Genomic DNA, 19,517 nt, shown 5'->3' with positions numbered 1-19,517 from the left:
CGCCTGAGTAGCTGGGACCACAGGTGCATGCTATCACGCCCAGCTAGTATTTTTAAATGATTTTTGTAGAGATGGGATCTCCCTATGCTGCCCAGGCTGGTCTTGAACTCCTGAGCCCAAGCAATCCTCCTGCCTTGGCCTTCCAAAGTGCCGAGGTTACAGGTGTGAGCCATCACACCTGGTCACAACTTGATTTGAGAGCGTATGGTTGACAACATCTTGATGAAAAGGGATATGGCTGGCCAGGCATGGTGGCTCACATCTGTAATCCCAGCACATTGGAAGGCCAAGGTGGGCAGATCATGAGGTCAGGAGTTCAAGACCAACCTGGCCAACATGGCGAAACCCCATCTCTACTAAAAATTGAAAAATTAGCTGGGTGTGGTGGGGGGTGGCTGTAGTCCCAGCTACTCAGGAGGTTGAGGCAGGAGAATCGCTTGAACCCGGGAGGTGGAGGATGCAGTGAGCCGAGATAGTGCCACTGCACTCCAGCCTGGGTGACAGAGAGAGACTCCATCTCAAAAAAAAAAAAGGGGGGGATATGGCTGATACACACAGAAAGATCTACTCTCCTAAGACCTTGTGCCCCAAGAATTTTATGACTTCTTGGATGGTATCGATTGTGTTTTATGATGTACTTATTCATTTACTTGATAAGTTTTGATCGAGTGCGGCTCTGTACCAAGAACTGTGTCAAGAAATGGGGATACACTGTTGTGCAAGAGGAAGTCCTCATGTGCCAGGAGCTTACAGTAGACAGGGGAGGACACGCAAACCCATTACGGTAGACAGGGGAAGACACGCAAACCCATTACGAAGAAATACGGTAAATGCGAGGGGAATGGAAGCGGAGGGTGCTCTGGAGTACCCAGGAGGATTATTCAGCCCAGCCTTATACTGTCAGGGATAGTTTCCCAAAAGAAAGGATATCTAACCTGAGAGCAGAAGAATAAATACTAGTTAGCCAAGTTAAGGAGGATGGGTAGATGGGAGGGAGTGAGTTTTAGTTTTAAGGCATTCTAGGTAGAGAGAAAAGCAATTTGGGCAAATCTGGTAGGGGATAAAAATCATTTGGGAAACTGAAAGTCAGCCTCTTGAGTTGATTGCAGGAGGAGAGGGTGAGATAAGTTAGGAGAAGAAAAACAGGGATCGGATCACAAAAAGCCTTTTAAGTAAGATTAAGGGCAGGGGTATTATTATGAGGTCAATACAAAGCCATTAGATCTTTTGAGTAGGTGGTATACAGTGTAATCGCATTTGCATTTTTAAAACATTATCTTGTCTATGCGGTGAGAATAAACTGGAGGTGGATAAGAGCAGAGGCAGCTCCCTTAGGAGGTTGTTGCTGTAGCCCAGGCCAGAGATCATGAGTTGGACTTGAGGCTGGGGCTGGAGAGAAGCGGCCAGAGAAGAACATATGGCTAAAGCAGGCAACCTGAAAACATTCAGGAAATTATTGTCATTAGAGGACAGCCCGGCAAAATGCAAATTGTTCTGTCCTTATTTGATCTCAGCTGGACTATGAACTCTGTGGGGACAGGGACTATTTTGTATTCATCCCCGTTTCCAGTATAAGGAAGTACTCAGGAAATGAATGTTCTTTCTAAGTGAGTCTCAGTGACATGGTGTTTGGATAGCGTGGTAACCCTCACGCCTTTGCTGACCCACCTTTATTAGGGAAGTTCAGCAGCGATTGTGAAGTCGACAGGTAGCGCTGCTGCGGCAGGGACATTTAGGTGCAGAAGCTTTACCCAGTTCACAGTGCACACTGAAATACCCAGGCTGGTTTTTCCTGACTCAGTTCTCTTCTGCCATCTGCTGGGACAGTCTTTCATAGCACATCAAAGCAAGATCACCAACGAAGACAGGCGTGAAAGTTTTGTGGGAGCCACAATGGACAATGACTTGGATAAGTTTACGACTTAGTCAGAGATGCAAGAATCACATCCAAACCACTGTCCATTTGAAGCTAATCTTCAGTATTTATTTCCCAAAGACTAAATGTCTTTGTTATAAGAATGAGTTCATGTCCTTTGCAGGGACGTGGATGAAGCTGGAAACCATCATCCTCAGCAAACTAAGACAGGAACAGAAAACCAGACACTGCATGTTCTCACTCATAAGCGGGAGTTGAACAATGAGAACACTTGGACACAGGGAGGAGAACATCACACACGGGCCTGTTGGAGGGTAGGGGGCAAGAGGAGGGAGAGCATTAGGACAAATACCTAATGTATACGGGAATTAAAACCAAGATGACAGGTTGATAGGTGCAGCAAACCACCATAGCACAAGGATACTTTTTTTTTTTTTTCTGATACGGAGTCTCGCTCTGTCTCCCAGGCTCTGGAGTGCAGTGGCGCAAACTCGGCTCACTGCAAGCTCCGCCTCCCGGGTTCACGCCATTCTCCTGCCTCAGCCTTCCGAGTAGCTGGGACTGCAGGTGCCCGCCACCACGCCCGGTTAATTTTTTTGTATTTTTAGCAGAGACGAGGTTTCACCGTGTTAGCCAGGATGGTCTCGATCTCCTGACCTCGTGATCCACCCACCTCGGCCTCCCAAAGTGCTGGGATTACAGGCGTGAGCCACCGCGCCCGGCCGCACATGGATACTTATGTAACAAACATGCAGGTTCTGCACATGTATCCCACAACTTAAAAAATAAAAAAGTCTTTTTTTTTTTTTTTTTGAGATAAAGTCTTGCCTTGTCACCCAGGCTCCAGGCTGGGGTGCAGTGGCATGAACATGGCTCAGTATAGCCTAACCTCCTCCTGGGTTCGAGAAATCCTCCCACCTCAGCCTCCCAAAGTGCTGAGATTTCAGGCGTGAGCCGCCATGCCGGCCCATGCAGACTATCTTAAATGTCTGTATTCTCCTTTGAGTTTTTGCAACAACTTTATGATAGCCATATATTATAACATCTTTTAAACAAGGAAACAGAAACACAGACATTTAAATGAAAAGCTAACTTTGAACAAAAAATAAGTAGCCCGAGCCAGAACTGAAGCTTCCTTGACTCCTGGTTCCATACTTTTCTCACAATGTCTCAACATCTCCAACACACTACGGGAGAGTTCCAACAGGCCGAGACAGGCTGCTGATCTGCAGCAGGGAGAGGGCAGGCCTAATGTGAAGGCTGACAAGGCCGGTGGCTCCCTGATGTTCAGCACAGAGATGCAGAATGTTGTCATGGAGTGGGGTGGGGGAGAGCAACAGAAACAATTCTCCACGTTCTATGTTCCCCCAAGATATGTCAAGGTGATGTTTCCGAGGGAAACATTTTTTTTAAGTATATGAAAACTAATAGAACTTGAACTTTTGGTGAGTGTTGTCAAATAAAATAGACCCTACTATTTTTGTTAACGCGTGTGGTTAAGACTAAGAAACTATTGCGCCATCCTTTTCTCTCTCTCTCTCTCTCTTTTTTTTTTTTTTTTTTTTTTTTTTTTTGAGACAGGGTCTCACTCTGTCGCCCAGGTGGAGTGCAGTAGTGAGATCATAGCTCACTGCAGCCTTGAAAAGCTGGGCTGAAGCAATCCTCCTGCCTCAACCTCCCAAGTAGCTGGGACTACAGGCATGTGCCGCCACATCTGGCTAATTATTTTTTATTTTTGTGGAGACAAAGTCTTGCTATGTTGCAAGGAATCCTCCTGTCTCACCCTCCCAAAGCACAGGGATTACAGGTGTGAGCCACTGCACCTAGCCAACTTTTCTCATTTAAACTGAAGTTATTCTTGTATGAATGCCCAAATACATTCTTGGTATTAAAAAATCCAGACACTCAGGTAATGCTAAACATTCCTTTTACTACAGGTTTCAAGCCTTTCCCCAAAGACAACCTCAGTCAGGAGTATGCTTCCAGATCTTCTAGGAAATATGGGTGTTCCTATGGGAGCATAGTCTTGTTTAGTGTTTTATCTCCCTTACATGAATGGGATCTTGCTCCCCATTCCCCTCCCCAGGCCTCTGGAAACCATCTTCTACTTTCTGTCTTATGAATTCAACTACTCTAGGTGCTTCATGTAAGTCAAATCACACAGTATTTGTCCTTTTCTGACTGGCTTATTTCGCTTAGCATCATGTTTGGAAGGTTCTTCCATGTGGTAGCCTGTGCCAGGATTTCTTTCTTAAGCTGCATAATATTCCATTGTATGCATGTACCACGTTTGGTTTATCCATTCTTCTGTTGGTGGACACTCAGTTTGCTTCCACCCTGTGGGCTATTGTGAGTAAGGCCACCATGAACATAGGTGTACAAGTATCTCTTTGAATTCCTGCTTTCCATTCTTTGGGGTATATGCCCATAAGTGCTGCAGCAGCTTTCTGAGTACATTTCAGGCTGTGGGTGTCTTCTTCACTTGAACACCCCTTGCATTTGGGCTGTTTACCATAGTTACCCACTGATGTAGTTTGGATTTATCCCCCTGCAAAAATCTCGTATCAAATTGTAATCCCCAGTGTTGGAGGTGGGGCCTGGTGGAAGGTGACTGGATCACGGGAGTGGATCCTTCATAAATGGTTTAGCACCATTCCTTTGGTGCTGTATTCGTGACAGAATTCTCACGAGATCTGGTTGTTTAAAGGTATATAGCACCTCCCCGCTGTCTCCTTCCTGCTCCGGCCATTTGAAGTGCCTCTGTCTCCCTTCACCTTCCGCCATGATTGGAAGCTTCCTGAAGGCTCCCCAGAAGCAGAAGCCGCTATGCTTCCTATACAGCCTGCAGAACCATGAGCCAATTAAACCTCTTTTCTTTATAAATTTCCCAGTCTCAAGTGTTTCTTTATCGCAGTGCAAAAATGGACTAATACACCCACCCACCAAGGGCACTCCTTTTTCCTTTCTAGGGTAGCTATAGGCTTAAACAAGTGGTTCTCCATTTCTAAAGATTTGGGGCAGGAGAAAGAAGTTGTTCTCAGGCTCCTGTACTGTAAGACTCAGTTCGAATGTCCCAGCCTCTGTTATCTTCCCCGATCAATCTAGGGACTGAGTGCCCTTCTCCTTTTCACTGCAGTCGCACTGTGCTCTCTTATTTACCAGCGCAGTGTTGCTGCTCTTTGTTTAGAGTCCCATCTTCCTCAGGATCCTGGGAACTCCTTGAGGGAGAAGATTGTGCCTTTTCAGTCTTTGATCTGCTGTATTGTACACAGTGGACAGTGTCTACTTTTAAATTTTTAATTAATTTGAAAAATATCTTTAATAATTATATACAGTTAAAAAATTCAGGACCGGACGCAGTGGCTCACACCTGTAATCCCAGCATTTTGGGAGGCCGAGGCAGGTGGATCACTTGAGGTCAGGAGTTCAAGACCAGCCCGACCAACATGGCGAAACCCCGTCTCTACTAAAAATACAAAAAATAGCTGGGCATAGTGGCCGGTGCTTGTAATCCCAGCTACTGGGGAGGCTGAGGCAGGAGAATCACTTGAACCCAGGAGGCAGAGGTTGCAGTGAGCTGAGATTGCATCACTGCACTCCAGCCTGGGCAACAAGAGTGAAACTCTATCTCAAAAAAAAAAAAAAAAAAAAAATTCAGGCCAGGCGCAGTGGCTCATGCCTGTAATCCCAGCACTCTGGGAGGCTGAGGAGAGAGGATCACAAGGTTAGGAGTTCAAGACCAGCTTGACCAACACGGTGAAACCCCACCTCTACTAAAAATTAAAATAAAAAAAAGTAGCTGGGCATGGTGGCGTGTGCCTGTAATCCCAGCTACTCCAGAGGCTGAGGCAGGAGAATCACTTAAACCCAGGAGGTGGATGTTGCAATGAGCCAAGATCGCGCCACTGCACACTCCAGCCTGGGTGACAGAGCAGGACTTCGTCTCAAAAAAAAAAAATAAATAAATTCAAAGAACAAATAAAAGGTTGGTAAATGTTAACTTCCCCCTCCCTATCTTTGTGCTACACTTCAGAAAGAAACATGTCTGTTTCAATTTTCAGTCCTCTGAGTGGTAATCAGCTTCTCTAAGTAGTAAACTTGAACCACTATGCCACCAACCCTGTAGGAGACAATCTATTGGCTTCTGCTTTGGTTGATGAGAATTTAGTTCACCTGTACCAGCAGCCACCTTTCCTGCCCCCATTGATTTCAAGCCTTCACCCCGTCCACGCCCATCTCCAGGCCCATTTCCTTGTGGCTTTGCAGTTCGGCCCACTTACATATCCTGTTTTTTACTTTGGGCTCAGCCATATCATGTGCTTTGGATAATGGGATGTTTGCAGGCATGATGTAAGTAGGGGTTAGAACAATGCTTGTGGTTCTGGGCACAGTGGCTCACGCCTGTAATCCCAGCACTTTGGGAGGCCGAGGTAGGCAGATCACTTGAGGCCAGGAGCTCGAGACCAGCCTGGCCAACATGATGAGACCCCGTGTCTACTAAAAATACAAAAAATTAGCAGGGTGTGGTAGTGTACACCTGTAATCCCAGCTACTCAGGAGGCTGAGTGGGGAGAATTGCTTGAACCTGGGAGGCAGAAGTTGCAGTGAGCCGAGATAGTGCCACTGCACTCCAGCCTGGGTGACAGAGCAAGACTCCATCAAAAAAGAGAGAGAGAGAGAGAGGAAGGAAGGAAGGAAGAGAGAAAGATGCTTGTGCAGTAGGCTGTGTTCTGTTGTACCTCTGTCATCATCTGGCTAGCCTGCTGGTCTTGGGAGAAGGATAGAAGATGTAGGGCAACACCATCCCAGTGAATTGTAGACTTGCAGACAAGGAGCAAAGCAATCTGGCCAGCCCAGCTAGATCAACTGAATTCTAGCACATCTGTAGATGGGTGAACAATCATAAATGATTATTGTATAAAGCCACTGAGTTTTGGGGTAGTTTGTTATGCAGCAGAAGCTAACTAATACATACCTTGATCTACCTTCCCAGTCCCCCTCGTCCTTCTCCAGTTATATCACCATTTTTGTTCCTCAATTGTTATCAGTTTAACCTTTCTCATTTCATTAATTATTAATGGTATCACTTCTCTCCCCATTTTTTTTTTTTTTTTTGAGATGGAGTCTCACTCTTGTTGCCTAGGCTGGAGTGCAATGGTGTGGTCTCGGCTCACTGCAACCTCTGCCTTCTGGGTTCAAGCGATTCTCCTGCCTCAACCTCCTGAGTGGCTGGGATTACAGGTGCCCGCCACCACACCCAGCTAATTTTTGTGTTTTTAGTAGAGACGGGGTTTCACCATGTTGGCCAGGCTAGTCTTGAACTCCTGACCTTAAGTGATCTGCCCACCTTGGCCTCCCAAAGTGCTGGGATGACAGGTGTGAGCCACTGTACCCGGCCCCCATTTGGTATCATAAGTTTATTTTCACTCTTCCTTCCACTCCACTCACCACTGTCCAACAACTGCTTTCCATCAGCTACAGCTTAGCTTTTACACAGAGATGTTTGATTTCACTAACATTTTGTTTGTAATAGAACTTTCAAACACTTGGGGCTTTCTAAGTCCATCAGGTTTCTATGGAGGAAAACTGACAAGATACTCTTTTACAGCAAACCTACAATTTCCCATGAGCTAGTTTAATGTGTTTCTCTTTCTTGCAATCAAATGATCCCAGATTAATACACCCTCAGTCCCATCAAATCTCCTGGGACCGAAATGTAAGCAGCAGGAAGACTGAATGGCAGGATGAGACTTCTTTGCATTGAAGTCTCATCAATTGAGTTTTAGCAGTGGTAATATAACCCTGGGATGTTTCCTCTCTGACAACTCTTTCTACTGTCACAAACATTTGTGCTAGTAGCAGATAGCACACATCAATTAAATGTAACAACTGTCCTTTACAAAGCTCTGTCTTCATTAGTAAAGATCAATTAAACTAAGTTGGGCATTGTGCCCAGGAAGTCAGTGTGGCATTTAACAAGAAGGATATTCTCGGTTGATACACTTTGCCATACATTTTTTACCAGATAAAATTAAAAAATTTGGAGATGAAAATGAGTAGATATTTTGTAAGGTTTAGGCTGGAGATGGTGATGTTGGAACTGGAATTCTCAATTGGTAGGAATGCTATCCTTGGGTTTGAGGAAGCTCAGATCTTTCCTGACCCATCCACACCTCCATGGTTCAGAGAGTGTAATGAGGGACTTTTCCCTTCTGCGGACATTGGTTCCTTTATTTCTCCCATATTCGCTGGAATCATGAAAAGAACCTGGATTTGGGAGTAGACAGTTTTACATTTGAGCAGCCGCTTTACCATGGCTTGGCAAGTGGAACTTGGGCAAGTTCCTTAACGTTTCTGATCTTCAGTTTCCTCAAATAAGGAAAATAAATAAATGCTGAATAGGTTCTGCTGTGAAGAGTGAATGAGCCAAGCATATCATATGCTTGAGTCATAGAACATCACAAAAGGTAGCTGCTTTTATTCTTACTATTATTATTCATCACCTGGAGACACATTTATCTTCATATTTAACTTAGCTCACTTTATTATCCCATACAATTTACAGTGATAATGTATTTTCCCCCCTGATATCCTTTCTTCTGTGATAACTCTAAGATCTCTCCTCCCTCCGGGATATTCCTTGATTCTTGGATGCTGTCTCTTCCAGCAGAGAAAACCGGAAAACAAGGGTGTCTAGGATTTTTGGCTGTTTTTGCTTATCCTAACACACAGTGGCGCTGTTGAAACAAACAATCTTGCCACTGGGTGCCAACCTCCTGGTCCAATGCCCAGAGATCTTAGAGAACTAGATAGGCACCTCCGTGGAATATAGAGATCTGGCAGCAGCTGCTATAGCCCATCTCAGCCTCGTGGAGAGATCACTTTTATTTAAGTATGGCTTGTGATGACTATCATGTGTGCAGGAGGGATCCTCACCCTGGTGTGCCCTGCCTGTGTCTGAGGCTCAGTCCTGCTCCCCTGTTTAATTACTATGAACTTTGAGTTGACACATCCAGAACCTCCATGACAAGTGATTTCTCTCCATGCAGCTACCACCAGACTCAAGTAATGAGCATTCTTCTCCCTGGCAGTATTCACTTGCAGGTTCCTGCCACAAAGACGCCCTTGTAGGGAACCAGCTCTGAATAAAGCTTGGAAAGCTCACACCTCTCTGGGCACTTCTCTGCCCAGATGAGTTCCTTGGACCTGGATGTTTCTGCCCACACTCATGAGACCTGGGCTGGAGTTAGAAAGCTGTCAGTGCTGAGGGAATGTTGAAATTAACATCACTTGTTCACTTTCGCCTTTTAAGCCAAATCTCAGGACTTTAAATGTATTGAGGGCGTTTGCCATGAGAAGGAGGGGCATGAAGAGATATCCAAGATAAATGGTTTAATTGGGAAAACAAATTGGCAAACTAGGTGTATAACATGATCCTATTTCCCTGTTTTTTCTTTTGGACTTCTCTATTGTCTGAATTTAATGTACAGTTATAAAGAGTGTGAATTCGTTTTACACATAGTAAAAAATGATAAAGATTTTAAAAACCACTCTATTCTGCCAGCAAGTTGGTTGGAAATAGAGGCTTCAACTAAAAGAAAAAAGTAGGGGATAATGTGGTGCTTTTATCACGATTGCTTTTGGAAAAACTGAAAAATCAAAATTATTTGCTTCTAGCATTATATAATCCAGAATCAAAATTATTTTAATATTTTAAAATTTATTTTTGAGACTGAGTTTCACTCCGTCACCCAGGCTGGAGTGCAGTGGTGCAATCTCAGCTCACTGCAACCTCCACCTCCCGAGTTCAAGCAATTCTCCTGCCCCAGCCTCCTGAATAGCTGGGACAAAATTATTTTTTAAATGAGCACAAAATAAAATCCATAAGGTAATATAAAACTATATTGTGAGCCGGCCTTTGCTTCCTTAAAATGATTTCTAAAGAGATCAAAACAATTTCAAGGGCCAGGTGCAGTGGCTCATGCCTGTAATCTCAGCACTTTGGCAGGCCCAGGAGTTTGAGACCAGCCTGGGCAACATAGTAGGACCCCATCTCTACAAAAATTTTAAAAATCAGCTGGGCATGGTAGTGCATGCCTGTAATCCCAGCTACTTGGGAGGCTGAGGCAGGAGGATCACTTGAAGCCTGGGAGGTCCAAGCTGCAGTGAGCCAAGATTGTGCCAGTGCACTCCAGTCTGAGTGACAAAGCGAGACCCTATCTCAAACAAAACAAAACATCCCTATCAAAGTCTAACAGTAACCACACACTAAGGACAACAGCAGAATCAGGCAAGAGCAGATGGTGTTTCTGTCTCCTTGTGGCCAAGAAAGATTTCTATGCCTTCCTTTCATGTAGGCTTCTTTCTTCTGTTTTTACTTTTGATCGAGCGGTTAGTGGCTATATTCTTTATATTTGATTATGCCTCCACAACATAGAGTGTCTGAGCAGCATCCCTCTATTCAGTTAGAGAGACTAAAAACCGAGGAGATGAGGGAAATTGACATTTAATGGATACCAACTAGTACTGAGCACTGGGCGAGTGACTTTACTGCCTTCATGGCTAAGAAGCCTATGTCCAAGAGGGTTTAAGAGCAAATTCAAAGGTGCTGGCTTTTCTTTTTTATTTTTTTATTAATTTTTTATTTCTATTTTTTATTTTTGAGACAGAGTCTTGTTTGCTACCCAGGCTGGAGCGCAGTGGTGCGATCTCGGCTCACTGCAAGCTCTGCCTCCCGGGTTCACACCATTCTCCTGCCTCAGCCTCCCATGTAGCTGGGACTGGCGCCCGCCACATGCCCGGCTAATTTTTTGTATTAGTAGAGATGGGGTTTCACCATAGCCAGGACGGTCTTGATCTCCTGACCTCATGATCTGCCCGCCTCGGCCTCCCAAAGTAAGCATGAGCTACCGCGCCCGGCCAAGCTGCTGGCTTTTCAAGACACTTGGTCCTTGGATCCTGCATCTATGAATGTGGGAATTGCAAATATGTATACTCCTTTATGGAAGGGAAGAATTCAAATTTTTCCAAATATATATTCAAGTCTATTTTAGCTGCATGTGTTTTCTGTATTAATTGGGTGACGTTAGCTGCTGTAGGAGATTAACACCACTTCTCAGTGGATTAACACCAACAAACATATTTCTCTGTTAGTTTCCTGGTCCATACTGCTTGGGAAGTGTTCAGTATGGCTACTCAGAGCCCAGGAGCCTTCTATCCTGTGGCTCTGCCCTCTGCTTGGTCCCCAGAGTTCTTTTCATTCAGTGGATGGGTCAGGGAGAGTGATTGTGTGGAAGACACACATGTTTCTTAGTCACTTTGACCTAGAGGAGACAACAGCACAGCATCATTTCCTTGGTGAGAACTAGTCCTGCCTAGAACTGGGGCTGGGCAGCCCCTTCGCACAACGACTGTGCACGGTGGAAAGGATCACTTATCTTTGATGGTCAGCCGATCCTTTCTACTACGGGTATATGCAGCACTCCAATCAATGATTCTGGAAAAATGTAATATTTAATGTCCTCAAAGTCACTTTCCAACTTCAGCAGTGAAAATGGCAAGAAAGAGAGGTCATTTGGAGTCCACTTAGAGAGAAGGTTGAGATTCAGATCAGGCATCCTGGAGCTTCCTGTTTGTATTTGCACAAGCAGTCTATCTCCAGACCTGGTATCTCCTCAGCAAGTTGGTCAGAGGGCAGGCAGAAGCATATCTATCTGTCAACAATTTTTTTTTCTTTAGATGGAGCCTTGTTCTGTTGCCCAGGCAGGAGTGCAGTGGCGCAATCTCGGCTCACTGCAACCTCCGCCTCCTGGGTTCAAGCGATTCTTCTGCCTCAGCCTCCCAAGTAGCTGGGACTACAGGCATGTGCCACCACACCCGGCTAATTTTTGTGTATTTTGTAGAGACGGGGTTTCACCATGTTGGCCAGGATGGTCTCAATCTCCTGACTTCATGATCCACCCGCCTCGGCCTCCCAAAGTGCTGGGATTACAGGTGTGAGCCACTGTGCCCAGCCCCATCTGTATCACTGATGAGGATTTATTTCCCAATCAGCAACCCTGGACAACCAAATAGTGCAAACACCTACATGTATGAATGACTCCCAGGGGTTTCTTTTTTTTTTTTTTTTTTTTTTTGGCAAGATGGTATCTTAAGAGCAGGAAAAAAACTGACCAAGTTCTTATGAGGCAGAAATAAATTCTTCCAGCATGCCGCTGACAATAACCATAAATAAGTCGCCATAAATAAGATCTAGGTCTTACAAATGTGTCTGCTACCTGGGACAAGCCCAGAGCCAAATCACATCTCACTATCCAGAATGTGGGTGACAAATGTGCCAGTTTCCCTTAGACACACAGCATATTCCTTGCTGCAGTATAATTGGAGTTTTCAAAAAAAACTTTTTAACAGAAGATTCCATAGAAGAGGAACAGAAGAGTGAGCGGTTGGGATCAGTGTTGAGCCTCATAACTATCTCTTTAGTGTCTGACTTGCATCTGTTCAAGTAGGTCTGTTTTATTAATGCTTACTGGCCTACAGCTATAGCCATAATATTAAAGATGCAATGTTAGCACAGCACTGACATATAGATTGTTTTCCATAAGAAAGAAATTAATGCTCGTGTAGGATATTGAAGCCCTGGCTTTCCTCCAACTTTCTGGCCTCCATGTTCAAAGGCTGCATTAAAGATAAAGATTACAAAGGGGCCCCTAAGGGGGTTACCATTAAGAATGGGGTAGAGATCAATGAAAGCTAGACTAGGGGACTAAGGCTGAGATATCACCTCACCTCAGTGTGAGACCCGACTTCCTCCCCATTGCTGAATCCTCAAGCATCAGGTAATCCATATGGACTAGCAGGTACTTGGTAAAGAAGGAAACAAAGTGATCCCTTGACTCATAAACATCCAAACAGCTTTGTCAGGCAAGTAGCAGAATTTCATTTATCATAAATGCTGGGGTCCTTTTGTCACTAAGAATAAGACAGTGTAGCCACCTCCAGTTTGATCCAGGCCAATATTCATGCTCAAAATATTGAAGGGTGGAGCATATAAATTCAGTTTCTAGGCAGCTGCCATCTTGGATACCAGGGACTCTGAGGCCCTAGCCCAGGAGGCCCCTCCAAGCAGAAGAGAACAACGAGAGTCTCCACCACAAGAGAAGGTGGGGGTTGAGTGGGAAGATCACAACCCAGTAACTTGGTCCGTGCTTCAGGGCAGGACTCCAGACCCATGAATAGAGAGGGCCTTAGAAACCAGAGGCTGGGTGGAGGGAAAGACGCACCAATGGAGTGCACTCAGAATTGGGAGCCAGGGGACTGGAGGTGATGCTGCTGCAGACTCCTCAAGATGTTCAGACCAGATGCGTCTGATAAAAGAAAACTGGCTCCTCAGGAACTCCCTCTCCTGTGGGAACAAGTTCCTCTTGGGAATGGTTGCTTCCATGGGTTCCGGGTCAGAGGGAGATTAGACTGTGGCTGACCAGCCTGATTAGGGCTATGTTCCTGAGCTGGGCTTGGCAAAGTTCTTCTGCAAAGAGTAGTAAATATTTTTATTTTTATTTATATATATTTATATATTTAGAGAGAGTCTTGCTCTGTTGCCCAGGCTGGAGTGCAGTGGTGTGATCTTAGCTCACTGCAGCCTTTGCCTCCCAGGTTCAAATGATTCTCCTGCCTCAGCCTCCCTAGTAGCTGGGATGACAGGCGCGCAACACCACGCTCTACTAATTTTTTGTATTTTTAGTACATGGTTTCACCATGTTGGCCAGGCTGGTCTCTAATTCCTGGCCTCAAGTAATCTGCCTCCCTCAGCCTTCCAAAGTGCTGAGATTACAGGCGTGAGCCACCATGCCTGGCCAAGAGTAGTAAATATTTTTAGCTTTGCAGGCCATAGGCTCTGTCTTGCTGTCACTCAGTTCTGCCCTTGTAGCACAGAAGCAGCCACAGACAATATGCAAAAAATGGGCATGGCTGCATTTCCCACCCCCCCGAAACAAAACCTTTATTTACAAAAACAGGCAGTGGGCCAGATTTGTGTTGCAGAATGTAGTTGGCTGACACCTGTTCTGGAGAAAAATACTCTTTTCTCCACAAGGCCATCCCTCCTATCCATCAGGCTTCTTGTTTACGGCCCAATGCAGGTGCTCCTCGGTACTTCTATTTTCCTCCTTTCTCCTTCGCTTTTCTTTCTCTGCTCCTTTTTTGTTTCTCTCTTCTATATCTTCAATCCCTTACCGTTTTTCTCGTAAAGCACTTGCCCACCACATTGTAATGTAATCATCTGCACCCAGATCTGTCCTCTACTGGACTTCCTTAAGGCTCTGTTTCTGAGAGTTTGTAGTTTTCTGCAATGCTTTATAGCCAGTAGGTGCTCGTTCAATGTTAGCTAATCAGCCTGCTCAACTGGGACATTTTACTCCTTTTCCTGAATGCCTGGTCTTCCTCCCATAACCTCCACAGCAGCTGTGTTTCAGGAGCAGCTCCTCCTCTCTGTTTGGAGCTCTCAGTGTTGGAGGAACAGCCACTGGGATGGGATTCTCTGAGTCCAAGAACCTTCAGCAGCTGGTCCCCGCCTGAAGAGAGAGCTGCTGTTCCAGTTCACAGCACACCTGGTTGTGACAGGAGAACAAAGGAGCCCTGGCAGGAGCATGAGTCAGACCGAGAGGGGGCAAAAGCCTTTTGGTGAAGGTCCCAGAAGGCAGAAGTCTTTTCATAGGGCTCGGGTCAGAGGTGTTCCACCCAAGAGGATGTCTGGCAGGTGGCAGCTTCCTTTCTACACTCTTGCCCCATTCATCCTCTCTTTGGCCCTCATCTCTTCCAAGAGAAGGATTCCTTCCTCCTGTTTTGCAAAGTGACTGATTTTCATTTATGCCAATCTAGTTGACAGACCCGGGTCAACGCAGGGCTAAGGTAAGTGTCTGACTTCACAAGCCCCTGTGGCAGCAGCCCTTCTGATGGTTATAAAGAGCCGCTCAGGAGATGTTGGGCCTCCCCACATGGTCTTTTTTGGGAAAGAACTTATCTGCTGGCTGTGCATCTTAGAGGCCTGCTGTAATTTTGGCTTCAGAAAGGGTGTCATCTGGGGCTTGGCCTGAGTCCCTGTTGCTCTTGGTCTCCTTCGGTGAGACATCTCCCCCTCCCACTCCTCCTTACCCTCTTGCTAGTTTCACAGATGTACCAACACATCCATTTTTAATCTGACCAAATCAATTACAAATGTTACAGATTGTAATTACCGAAGGAACTCCCGAAAACTAATTATGTAATACGCAATCCCCACAATAAATTACACCTTTCCTTTGGCTTGATGTTCCAGCAAACTGTTTTCTGCTCATGCCTGTAATCCCAGCACTTTGGGAGGCAGAGGTGGGCGGATCACCTGAGGTCGGGAGTTCGAGACCAGCCTGACCAAAATAGAGAAACCCTGTCTCTACTAAAAATACAAATTAGCTGGGCATGGTGGCACATGCCTGTAATCCCAGCTACTCAAGAGGCTGAGGCAGGAGAATCGCTTGAACCCAGGAGGTAGAGGTTGCGGTGAGCTGAGATCACACCATTGCACTCCAACCTGGGCAACAAGACCGAAACTCCGTCTAAAATCAAAACACAAAACAAAAAAAAATTATTTTCTGAGGAGGCAGAGAAAGAGTATTGCTCATCCCTGCCAGGGACGCTCATGAAGCGGCTATTTAGCTCTGCTGCATGTTTGTGGGTGTTTGTCAGAGGTGGCCACAGGCTCCGTGCCAGGGCTCTGGGCAGCAGCCACATCATCTTTTGCCACTATAGGGGATGTTGCCAGAATACCCATGGGCCCATGTCTTGTCGTTCCACCACCAAGAGAAACTTCAGTGTCCTTGGGCAAAACCTGGGAGGCCAAGTAATGGAAAGCAAATAGCAGATGCAGGAGATGCTTGAAAAGGGAAGAGAAGCAACGTGTTAACCTTGGCCTGAGACTAGTGGAGTCCTGTTAAGTGATGGATCACTAGAGCGTTCCTCAGCAACAGTGCCTATCAGAGAAGAAACCCAGAGCAGACATTTACATTCTTCTTTTCTTGTTTTTTGTTCACTATCAACAGACAATGGAATATCAGAGTTTGCTGAATCTCAGCTTTAGGTACCAATAAAAGCTTTCCTTGACCTAAATGCATTTGAAAAGCACACTATACAATTATATCAGTGATAAAGTAAGAAATTCACTCATTTACAGGAGTCATAGCGTCAGAGTTGCAGACCCTTCACGGGGAGCTGCCATTCATGTGAAATGCTATTCATAATTGTTAATAAAATCATCAGGATAAAAGAGGAAACAGGGAGCAAAGTTGTAAGCATCCCAGGCATGCAGCAAGGATGGAGAAGTTTAGCAACAATTGTTTATGTCAGGGGGGCCAAGGAAGGCTGACAGAAAAAAAACATTCTTTGAGTTTGTATTAGGGTTCTCTAGAGGGACAGAATTAATGGAATATATATACACACACATATATACATATGTATATATACACACCCATATATATATAGGGGAGTTTATTAAGTATTAACTCACATGATCACAAGGTCGCGGAATAGGCTGTCTAGGCTGAGGAGCAAGGGGAGCCAGTCCGAGTTCCAAAACTGAAAAACTTGGAGTCCGATGTTTGAGGGCAGGAGGCATCCAGCATGGGAGAAAGATGTAGGCTGGGAGGCTAGGCCCATCTGACCTTTTCATGTTTTTCTGCCTGCTTTATATTCACTGGCAGCTGATTAGATTGTGGCCGCGTCCAGATTAAGGGTGGATCTGCCTTCCCAGCCCACTGACTCAAATGTTAATCTCCTTTGGCAACACCCTCACAAACACACCCACGATCCACGATCAATACTTTCCATCCTTCTATCCAATCAAGTTGACACTCAGTATTAACTCTCAGAGTCTCAATAGTAGTAAGAAGGTTCCCAGTGAGAAGGAGTGAGCTTGGGGGTGGTCTCGTGTGCCTAGGTATGCACAGGGTTGGTACGTGTATGTGGCAGTGATTGTGTGTGCATACACACGTGCACATGCATTTGTGTGTGTGCAGATATGAATTGTGTGCATGTGTGTATGCATGTGTGGATGTGAGTGGGTGTGGATGTGAGTGTGTACATGTGTGCATATCTGCATTTGCATATGCGTTGCTGGGTATGGGTGTGTGTGCATATGTATGTGGGTGTACATGTGTGTATGTGCCTCTGTGTGCACGTGTGTGTGTGTGTGTATAGGGACATCAAAACACACTAGATAAGATAAGAGCCCTTTACTCTTCTCCTGCAGCCTTGGCCTTTACTTCCCTGTTACAACCTCCGTGGTTCTTACTGTAGATTCCCATTGAACTGACCGCCTCCTCTCCTAGGAGGGCCGGGGGAGGGGGCGGCAGTGTGTTCTTCAGCTGCACACCCAGCCCTGAGCCTGCCTCCTGGTAAGTGCTAGCTCAGTGTCTGCAGAGCAGTAGAACTGCACCCCACACTGATGGGATGGGGGACAGTTAGTGTGCATGGCGGGCAGTTCTCATCTCACCTCCTTCCTCACCAGACGTGCTAAGTTCCATTTTGCAACATGGGCAGTCTAGGTTTTGTCACTTGTTTTTTGAGCATTGGTTTTCTTTTTTCGTTTTTTTGAGATGGAGTCTCTCTCTGTCGCCAAGCTGGAGTGCAGTGGTGCAATCTCGGCTCACTGCAACCTCTGACTCCCTGGTTCAAGCGATTCTCCTGCCTTAGCCTCCTGAGTAGCTGGGATTACAGTCACGGGCCACCACACCCAGCTAATTTTTATATTTTTAGTAGAGATGGGGTTTCACCATGTTGGCCAGGATGGTCTCCATCTCCTAACCTCATAATCCGCCCGCCTCGGCCCCCCAAAGTGCTAGGATTACAGGCGTGAGCCACTGCACCCGGCCGAGCATTTGTTTTTAAAACAAAAATGCATTTTTTTGAATTAGTGTGGACCCAATTCTGGCATATAGAATAAAGTCTATAGAAATGTAAAGAAACCCTTCTTTTTTCAAAATTCTTGACATTGGAAGAAGTCAAACCTCATGGAATGCTCTCAGTGTCTTTTATTGCAAACCCCAGCTTCTTCCTGGTGATTCTCACGTTCTCGCCTCTCATGTCCACTTGGTAATCTGACGTTTTAGTTTGGAAATGATTCAGGAACCTACTCAACCACTACTTGTAAATGCTGCTTTTATGAAAACAGTCATTCTTCCTTGCCTGTGTCACCACAAAAGTTCTAGCTTGGTATCTTTTTCCATTTCCGCTTCATTCTGCACACTTTGCTGAGGCTGCTGTATTAGTCTGTCTTGCACTGCTATAAAGAAATACCTTTACATGGCCAGAGCCAGAGGAAGGTGGGGGGGCATGCTACACACTTTTAAATAAACAGATCTCGTGAGAACTCACTCACTATGCGGTACCAAAGGGGGATGGTGGTAAACCATGAGAAACTGCCCCCATGATCCAATTAGCTCCTGCCAGCCCCCACCTCCAACATTGGGGATTATAACTGAACATGAGATTTGATGGGGACACAGATCCAAACCATATCAGTTACCTTTCAATAAGAAGATCTAGTTGTATTAAGTGGGAAACTATGAAATTGCCAATATCCAACCTCTCTTGACCTACAAAAATTTGCGGTCTAACAGAAGTCACCATGACACTGCTACCTAGCTCTTGAGTCTGTGTTGGCCTCTCATGACAATGGGTTTTTGAGAAGAAATTGCTGTATTTTGTTTCCTATTCGCTTCCTTAGGATTAAATAAGTGGGGTGGTATCCAGAATCTCATGTCCCATCGATGTCATTTGCTGGGTAACCAACAGCAAAGATCAGATATTTACCTCTGACATGCAATGTTCAAATGAAATAGTAAAACATCTCTATGTACATGTTTTATGCCTCTTTATAATATCAATTGAATTCTATCCTTTCTGAAGTCACTACACCATTTCTCCCAGTATAAAATTGTCTACGAAATCTCAGAGTTGGTTCTGACACTACTAATTTTGAGTTGAGTCACCTTAGACAGATCACCTACTTTTTAAGCTTCACTTTTCTCATATAAAAGTTAGGCATGTTAATAATAGTTAACTCATCAAACTTTTCTGAAAATTAAAATAAAAGTGCATATAATGTGGTAAATAGGGTGACTCACACCTACTGAGTGCTCCATGGAGTACATTGTACCTTTTAAAATAACTCAAAGAGTGAGATTGGGTTGTTTGTAACTCAAAGGATAAATGCCTAAGGGGATGGATACCCCATTCTCCATGATTTGCTTATTTCACATTGCATGCCTGTATCAAAATATCTCATGTACCCCATAAAAATATGTACCTACTATGTTCCCAAAAATTTTTTTTAAAAGAAAAAAAGTATTAAAATTTGTTTTTAATTATTTATTTATTTATTTACTTGGAGTCAAAGTCTAGCTCTGTCCCTGAGGCTGGAGTGCTGTGGCCCAATCTTGTTGGCTCACTGCAGCCTCTGCCTCCCATCCTCAAGTGATCCTCCCACCTCAGCCTCCCAAGTAGCTGGAACTACAGCCGCGCTGCCGTACCTGGCTAATTTTTGTATTTTTTGTAGAGACAGGGTTTCACTATGTTGCCCATGCTGTTCTTGGCCTCCCAAAATGCTGGG

This window comes from Pan troglodytes, chromosome 16 (assembly GCF_028858775.2).
Source record: "Pan troglodytes isolate AG18354 chromosome 16, NHGRI_mPanTro3-v2.0_pri, whole genome shotgun sequence".
In the NCBI taxonomy this organism is placed as follows: Eukaryota; Metazoa; Chordata; class Mammalia; order Primates; family Hominidae; genus Pan; species Pan troglodytes.
This window is presented reverse-complemented; position numbering follows the sequence as displayed.